Consider the following 9,368-nt stretch of genomic DNA (forward strand, 5'->3'; position numbering starts at 1 on the left):
CCGCCTCCTCCTCGTGCTCCTCCAGCAGCACGACGGATCTGAGCAGCAGTGGGAACGGAAACGGGAATGGAACCGGGAACGTGAACAGTCTCCAGCAGCAGTCGGAGAATAACAATAAGATTTCGGTGGTGTCCAAGTTGCTGCTCAAGACCGCTGGCATAGGTGCTAAGGATAATACCGCCAATCCACAGCCACGGAGGGATGCCACAACCAACAGCAGCAGCAGCAGCAGCAATAGCAACAGCAATGCCAGCTTCAGTTCCGCATCGATCGCCGGCTCTATCGTACAGGTAAGGTCTCGGTCTCTCTCTCTCTTTTTCTCTTAACCGGTTTTTCGTTTTATTTTCTTCTTGTTTTATTATTCTTGTTAATAAATCCTCAAAAGCGCGCAGAATTCCAATCGCACGAGAGGCAATGTCTGTGACTCACCAAACGCCACCGCCTCCCCGTCGTTGCGGTTGTGGATTTATCTGTAGCTGTAGCTGTGGCTGTGTCTGGGGCTTGGGCCTGAAACCAAAATGAAACAAAAGTGAAGGCTAAAACAAACAACCAAAACGAAACGAAATGCCCCGAAAACCCACGCACCACGCACCCGGGATCCGGGAATGGAAATGGGAATTCAATTTGAATGGTTGGCCGGCCGATGGTGCATCACTCTGTGCTGCTGTGCAGGTTCCTAATTGAATTATGGCTCTGACCTCCATTTGCATGGAGCATGGCCTGCTTGCATCCAACAAAAGTTTCGTTTTCGATACATCCAAATATCTCCAAACGGTTGGATGCCCTTTTTTTCTGTGTGTTTGGGGACTTTTGTTTTTCTTTGTTTGGTTTTTGGGTTAAGATTTTTTTGGATCAACACCATCACCAACAAATCATCATCATTGGGGGAATCGGCAGATCCGTACGCCTCTGTAGTCCCTCTGCTACCCGCTTGGGAGGAGAAGGATTCGAGATTATTAATTGAACGACTGGCAATGAATGAAGCCATAGGAATGTTGAATGTTGCGTGTGAAGTTGATTTCCACTCCATTCGATACTCAATCCGGAATACAGACTGCAGAAATCAATGAATGAATGAATGACTCTCTCTCTGTCTCTCCGTCTCCCTCTCTCCTTCTCTCTGATTTTTGTACATTTTTCTGGCATATGTTTATGGCAGAAAAAAGAATGAAAGTTGAGACTTTTCTTAGTCTCACTCCCTAAAAACGAATTAAAGAGCAAGCAAACTGTAAAGATATTCATCTAAAATGTAACTAAGAGCATTCTTTTATTTATTGGTTATTAGTAATTATTAGTAATCAAAATCCGATCATAGTATATCGATCTATAGTGTATTGGAGCCCCCGCGCAAAGGCAGCCTTTCGTTCTTTTGATTTGATGATTTCTACATATGAATCTCCAATCTCTTCTGCCCTTCACTGATCTCATTCTGTCATTACAGATACAGATACAAATACAAGCGGAACCCCCTCAAAACTTGGTTCTACTTGTATTTTTGATATGCCCCGTCACCCGTCATCCGTCACCCATTAACCTTAACTGAATTTGTTGTGAGCCAGGCCAGGGCCATCGCTGTGTAATCTTACCATTCGATGCGATGCTCCCCTCTCGAATGCCACATGAAGCGCTCCATGAATGCCACACATTGGGAAATGGATTGCTTTGCGGTTTAAATGCAAAATAATTTACCAAATTAACGGTACCATTATCACAAGCGACGATCCGATCAATCAAAGTGAATCCGATCAATTAAATGTTGCCTCCGAGCGTGGCACGAACAAAGAACCCAAGAGAGAGAGAGGGAGAGAGAGCAGAGAAGAGAGAAAACCAATAAGAAGAAAAAGAGGTTACCGAACAGAACAGAACAGAACAGAATACAGAGTAGAGAATCGGTGAAGACTGCTCATAGATGGAGATGGATATGATGATGGCTTTGGATGGGAATTGGAACAGCATTGACCTTACCACCGAAATCGATAGAGGGATGGGGGGCAATGATTAATCATCTCTGTATTCCTAATTGTGGCCCCATCTTCATATGTGTCGATTGTTATCATTTTTTTTCTTGAATTTTGCAAAATAATATATGCCTCTGGGCACACCGAAAGAGAATGCCCATCCGTCGTCCACCGATAGATGGATGAATGGATGGATGGATGGATCCGATATGTTAGGTTATTGAACCGCTTCCCTGCCGACGCTGAAGCTGGAGCATTTATGCCGCTTTATTTTTTTTTTTTTTGTATTTTTCATCTGGCTTTCTGCCACACACAAAACGCTAATTACTGTGGGGCTGCGGCTGGGGATGGGGCGCGCACGCTTTAGTTCCAGTTATTAGATGGCGAACCCCAGCTGGTTCCCGTAAGCATACGCGTACGTACTCGTCGTATACTTACTCGTAAGCCTCCTCCAGCAACAGCAACAGCCACAGCAATAGCAACAGCTACCACCCCCCTTCGCCTCGTACTCCGCACATCCATTGATGGAGCACCCATTCTCGTGTGGCTTAGAACTAGTTTTTGGGGTCTCTGGGGTTCGGTCTCAGAGATATTTTTGCATCGATTAGGCCACATTCCACGCACCTATCTCCCGCCGCTGGGCGTTGCAATCTCTTTTGTGGCTATTTATAGCTGCAATCGAATTAATTGTGGCCACGCCCACCCCCTCATACACAAGTGGATACTGAATTGTGAATATTGAACAGTGAATTGTGGATAGTGAATAGTGGATAGTGAATACTGAGTACCAGACAGTGGGCAATGGGCTCTAACTCTCGGAATATTTCCATTCTGCGGCCGCTTCGTTGCTTCTTTCAGATGAATGCGCAGATTTCTAAAGAAATACAAATATTTTCGGGCTTGAAGACTTAAAGATCTCTTCTCTTTCCGTTGTTTTTTTCCAGCCTCACTTATGTATGTTTTTTTTCCGTCGAATCAGCCAAAGCACTTGACGTTGCAATGGAATCTCTTTTTTTCCTGGTGTTGCTGTTGTTGTTGTTGTTACATATTTATATTATTATTATTATTGTTTCGTTTCGTGTGAAGTTCAGGCTGAATCCAAAGCTGAATCCAAGACATAAGCCACTGATCAGTGGAGTGGGGCACCCTAATCGGTGGTTCATTTCCGCGGCAGAGCTGCTTTCCTTTCAGCTGCGCTGCGGAAATGATCGCATATTTCGCCAAAAGAGATCTTAAGATTCCAAGCAATTAGGGGCGGCAAAGGCGGACCGCTAACTGGCTAATACTCTTCCCAGAATTCAGAAAGAGAGAGAGAGAAAAAGCCAGAGACAGTCTTGGAATTTGTTGGTTCTCTTTTAATTGAGTGAACAGTCGTAGAAAAAAATGGAGGATTATCTCAGAGAATTTCAAAGGGAAACACTAACAGAAACAATGAGAAGAAAATGATCTAGGCTTAAAGAATTTTTTTTGTGGGAGAATCTTGCTGCTGTATATCCACTTAAAATATGTACAATCTTTGAGGCGATCAATAAATCAACTTCATAGAGTATTGCCCACTTCGTTGATCCATTTAACCATTTCCACACCTTTTCTTGTAATTCATTTTCATTTCCAATGCCCTGTCTGTCGAACGTTGAAGCTTAGATCCAGCTTCAGCTAAATCTCTGCTCACTGCTCGCTGTTCGACGGTTAACGCTCATTAGTTCTCTAGCTGCGCCGTCCCCCTGCCATCCAGCCAACCCCCCAGGCCAACTAGTTTCTCACACACCGCCAAACACCGCACACCGCACTCAACAAACGGATAGAATTTTCTCTCTGCGGCAGGCGGCGGCATGCGGCAGCAGCTCTGCAATTAATTAATGCCAAGAGTCTGTCCGTCCAGAAGCGGCAATGGCAACAGAAAGCCGCAACAATGCTGCCTGCCAGCGCTAAATTCTAGCCAGATTCCAGCTAAATTGTTTGTGTCTTGTCTTTGAACTCGAACCGCCTTCAGGAGAGGCTTGCTGCTGCTGCTGCCACTCTGCCAATGGTTTGCATTTTTTAAGCAGAAGAAAAAAATTATAACAAATAATTGCCTTTTGCTCTGGCGACAGGTGCAAAGAGCGGAGCTTCCAGCTGTAGATTCCATTGTTCCACAGATGGAGAGAGATGCAGAGATGGAGAATCCACTGCACTTTTTGGCCAAGGGGCATACACTTTTTCTTTATGAGCCACTGCTCTCGCTGCTGCTTTAATTAATTAACAAACCAAGTGAAAATGCATTTTTTGTTTTGGCCAAGTGCCGTTGGCTGTTGGCCGCTTGGCTCTCCTTCACCTATGTATGTAGCTGTCTCTTCGATTTCATTTTTCGACTAGAACCCCCCCACACGGGCAACACTGAAAATTTCACTTTTGTTTCTCCTCCAGCAGCAGCAGCAGCGACAGACAAAGCGACATTCAAGCCACGAAACAATTTTGAGGTCAACAGAAGACCAGAGAAGACTCGTTCCCATTACCAAGATTCGTCGGCTGTTGGCCAAAAGTGGAAGCAAACAAGTGGTGGAAGCGCAGAAGGGGGGAGGTGGTGGATCTACAATGTTGCTTTGGAGTCCATTGAAATTCTTGCTGCTTACTCGACCAGCGACTGGTGCGGGGCTGCTGTTGCTGCTGCTGCTGTTGCTTGATGGCAACCACAAATGAACTGAAACTCTGCTTCTCTCTCTCTGCCTCTCTTGACTTTTCGTAATTTAATGCCAACTTAGAAGAATCAAGACCCAAGAGTCGACTCTTGGGATGGAAGAGTGGCAGACAGACTCGTCTCAAGAGACAGGCTGCCCTTTCGATACAGTTGCAGTTTTTTGTGTCGGTTTGAGCCAAAATAAACATGATTTGCCATTTCTGTGCTGTCATCGCCCGTGGAGGATCCGCGTGTCTCGTCCGCCAATCGAAAGTACAAGACTCAAGACTTTTCTGCTTTCTAATTAAGGTGGTTGTGGTGCTCCCTCCACTGGTGACGGTTCGGTTCTGTGGTCCAGTGGCATGCGTGGCCACTGGGGCTTGCAGCTAATTAAGGGTCGTCGTCTCTGTCTGCCTAATTATGGCAAATGATTTCCCCCGTTCGCAACTTGTGTGAAAGTGAATTGAAGTCCAAGAAATGGAAATCAAGTTGCGCTTCGTTGGATCGGCTAAAGTTACGATCATGCATGAGTATGTACATATTCGCATGACCTTCTGGTGTGGAGTTCTTGGGTTCTGGAATTGGCATTCTCCCGCATTTCAAGAACCAGTTGCTGTTGTCTCGCAGGGGTCTCTATGCCTGTGCCCATGCCCGTGCCTATGCCTGTACCGCCTGGCCTGTTGAGGTTGAGTGGCCCCAAAAACAAACAAAACTGCGTTGCCATGTTCGTTCTTATTTGCTGCACGCCTGAAACTTATCACTGGCCATAAATCTTGCCACATGCCACAGCCACAGCCACAGCCAAAGACCAAAAGACAGACACGGCATACCAGACCAAAGGAGAGCAGTGGATACCAGTGGATAGCAGTGGATAGCAGCATACCAGTTGCCATGCCATGACCATTACCATTACCAGTTCTCGCCACTCCGGCCGGGTCTTTTCGCCAATGTTATTAACGTCAAAGAGTCAGCAGCAGCAGGCCGCTGGATAGCCAGGCCGTCCATCGAGGTCAAGGATGCAGCAGCAGCCAGAGGCTATATCTCTCCCCGCTCTGACATATGTATATCCTGATCCCATTGCATAAACACTCAGTCTCCCGCTAATGAGACGATCGCTCGCTCCCTCGCAGAAATGCCAAAAATTATTACTAATGAACATACGCGCACAGCGCGCAGCGCACAAGATTCACTTTCATCGGTGGCCCACTTTAAGGGATTCATCGACTCACCGCCAGACACACGATGTCCGATGTCCACTTGACAGCTGGCGAAAGGAGTATTTTCCTCTCCTCTTCCCTACCCTACCTACTCGCTCGCTGCGAAAGTGTGAAGCTCGTGAAGACCTCCACGGTGGGTCAGCATCTTCCGGGATTCACAGGCCGAAAAGAAAAGAAGCCAAAAGCTATGCAATCTGTTGCCAAAAATAAGTGCTCAAGCTGCCGGCCATGCCACAGTGGGTCAAGCATGGGTTTTATTGGTGGGCAAAACAGATTCAGGTATAAAGAAATTGGAATAGGTTTCCCCATGCGTTCATTGACGGGGTTTATTTCCCGCTCACTTATCAGATATTTACTCCACTAAATCAGCGTTGACTTTGTCCCACTGTGCAATCACTTTTGGCCTGGACGTGGCGTCGCCTGCGTCCGTTGCCGTTGCCGTTGCCTGACTGCCGTTTTGTGACTGTGTCCAATTTGGGTGCAGATTGACAGCGATATGCGTTTAATTTGACGATAAATGGCCAATATAGCACGCAAGCAAAAGATTGTGGAGTGGGTAAGCGGAAAGCGGGAAGGGGTAAGGGGGAATGGGGGTAGCCCAGGACTCCTTTTGTTGCAATTCAATTCTAATGCCCCACGCGGCCTGCGGGCATACCCCCGCAACTCTCGTTCGTGCTCTTGCCAATTGCCAAATTCAAATCAAAATCGCAGCACGATCGCAGCAGAAACAAAAACCCCAAGCCGAAGTTGAAGTTGAAGCTGTAGTTGGGACTGAGACTGAGACTGAGAGGCTGAGGCTGAAAGCTGAAGCTCAGAGCTGAGGTTGAAGCTGAGCTGAGTTGATGCTTGGCCACGTTTGCTCGCATTTTGATTGCAATTTCTTTTCCGTTTGCTGGCCGTTTGCTGCCATGGTTTTCTCGCCAAAGATATTCACAGACTCTCTAGAGTCAAAGAGTCGTGTTGGCCATTAAAAAAGGCCAGCGACAATGGAAAACGCAGACGCAAATCAAAATCAAAAGCCATCGAGGAAAATGTACAAATTTTCCTCACGAAACGAATCACTGATGAGCCATGGAGGGGCCAAGCGGCCAAACAGGCAAATGGCTAAAACTGAAAGCCGATCATCAGATCAGACGCTCGAGGCATTGCATTCTCGTTGGCTGGCGAATTCCGCAACTGTGTGCTGCGAGACATGTGGGGGCGGCTGTCAATCTGTCTCTCACGTGTGTCTCTCGGCTGTCTCTCTGTCTGGCTCTGGCTGTCTCTTATCACGCGCTCGGCACCAGAATGTGGCCTTCTTGGGTGGCATGGGCATGAGCATGATGAGTCAGTGGCAACGTCATCGCCGTCTAATGAATGCGAGACTGGGGGCCAAACTAATCTTTGAACTCTTCAATTGACTGAGTTTTTTGTATTCGTTTCGTTTGCTTTGGGGCACAAAATCTTCAACTATTTCCAGGGAAATTAAATGCGAGTATTTTAAACATTTAACTACGATTTGTTATGGATTTTCTTCCGCTTTTACTTGCCCCAAAGTCTGACTTCGGGGCAACGTTTCTACTATTTCCACATACGAGTATACGAGTATTCCCAGACAATTATATGCAGAGTTTTCCTTGGGGCACTGCAGCACTTGGCACAATTTATCAAGTGATTTATTCAACACGCGCCCAAAATGTTGGAACGGAAGTTTGATATCGCCTCCGGGGCAAGTTGGGGATCATTAAGAATCCAAACTGCGATCCGAATCCAGCTGTGTCCAGCCACTGACCCACTGCACCAGATACTCTAGAGTGTAGAGCTCTGACTCCAGCTTCAGCTTCAGCTACAGCCCCAGCTCCATCTTCATCTCCATCTGCCATCCGTGGCCTGGGCAATTGATTTATTGTGCTTTGGCTATGGCTCTGACTTTGGCTACGGCTGCTCATCCAGAGCAATTTCACATGGGGCAGACACAGCTGTGGCTGTGGCCGATAATTATGGGTTTAGCGAAGGCCTAGAAAAAGGTTTCTCTCGGCCAAAGGAACGGCCACCAATGCATCCAAAAGTAAAGGGCCCCAAAAAAAAAAAAATAGTGCCCCGTGGGACAGTTGCTGATTTAAATTCCGTGTTAGAGAGACACAATAATTGCGGCAATTGGTCGTAGAGGCAAGAAAAAACCCGAAATGAAATGAAATGAAGAAACTGCACGACGATCGAACCAACGAGTGAGTGAGTGAGTGAATGAATGACTCCACTTGGAGCCATGGAGAGTCTTTGGTTTCGTTTTTCTGTGCCTTGAGTCTTGGGAACATTCGAAGGAGGAGAGTGGCAGCATAAATCATTAAAATTCTTTGGCGATGTGCCCCTGGGGCTCCCCAATGAGCTCGAGAACTTTTCGGCTTCAGAGCTAAACAGTTGACCCAGAAAATGATATTCTATTGCATATCTGACTCTGACTCTGACTGACTGGCTGACTGGCAACTGTCAGTCATATGATTCGTTGCTATTATTACGAGAATTATTGTTATTATACATACATATATATATATATATATATATAATGTATTTATGATTTTCTGATTTATTTTCGCCATTGTGGCGCCAAAGTCAAAGAGACAATCAACAGCAGCTGCTGCCCACGTACCTGGGCTTTAAAATACAGAAATAAAACCAACACAACACAAAAAAAAGAGATACATAAATACAATCCCCAAACCCCCAATCTCAATGCAATCGAGAGACTTGAAGCCAAAAGTCTGTCAAGTGGCTTAGAGGCTTGGTCGGTCGGTCGGTCTCTCTCGTTTCTCGTTTCGTTTTCTATGTATGTATGTAGGTATGTATGTACTCATACGAGTATTCATGAGTATTTACAATTCGATTTGGTTTATGAGACACACTCGTAAGCGCAAAAGCGCAAGCGCAGGCATCAAATTGTTAAGTATACGACGCGTGAGCTTTGTCTAGGGATGGCAAACAAATTGAATGGATGAATTGGATATGTAATGCTGGCACTCGAAAATTGGGTGTGTGGAGTGCAAATCCCACAAGCGCTGGTCACTGGCAACAGTCACTGATTGATGTTTAGTACGGGTTCATTTTGTGGTAGAAATTATTATTTTACTTCTTGCGATGTCTACATTATCTACTGTACTTTTCCCAGCTTAAACGTCCATCATCTTTTTATCGATTTGTGATTTGTGATTTCTGATTGTGGTTTGCTTAAGATCTCCTTCCCACCCCCCCCTGACTCAGTGTGATTATTATGCTACATATGTATGTATGTTCACAAGTTATCACTCGATTCACTGATTACTTGGATCACCATATCGCCGCGTGGAATCACTGCCTCGAGCCATTGCCATCCAGCCCTGTGCCTGTGCCTCTGCCTCTGCCTCTGCCGTTTGGCTCTGCTCGTGCGAGCGGTATGACTCCATACATTCGTTCGATGCACACAGCATTACTTAATCCGGCTTATTATGGACGCTCCGATTCGCTGACGGTTTGCGAGTATCCCCCTCCCCTACCCTCACCTCTGCACCCCTCCACCCACGTGGT

This window comes from Drosophila obscura, unplaced genomic scaffold (genome assembly GCF_018151105.1).
Source record: "Drosophila obscura isolate BZ-5 IFL unplaced genomic scaffold, ASM1815110v1 contig_17, whole genome shotgun sequence".
Taxonomy (NCBI): domain Eukaryota; kingdom Metazoa; phylum Arthropoda; class Insecta; order Diptera; family Drosophilidae; genus Drosophila; species Drosophila obscura.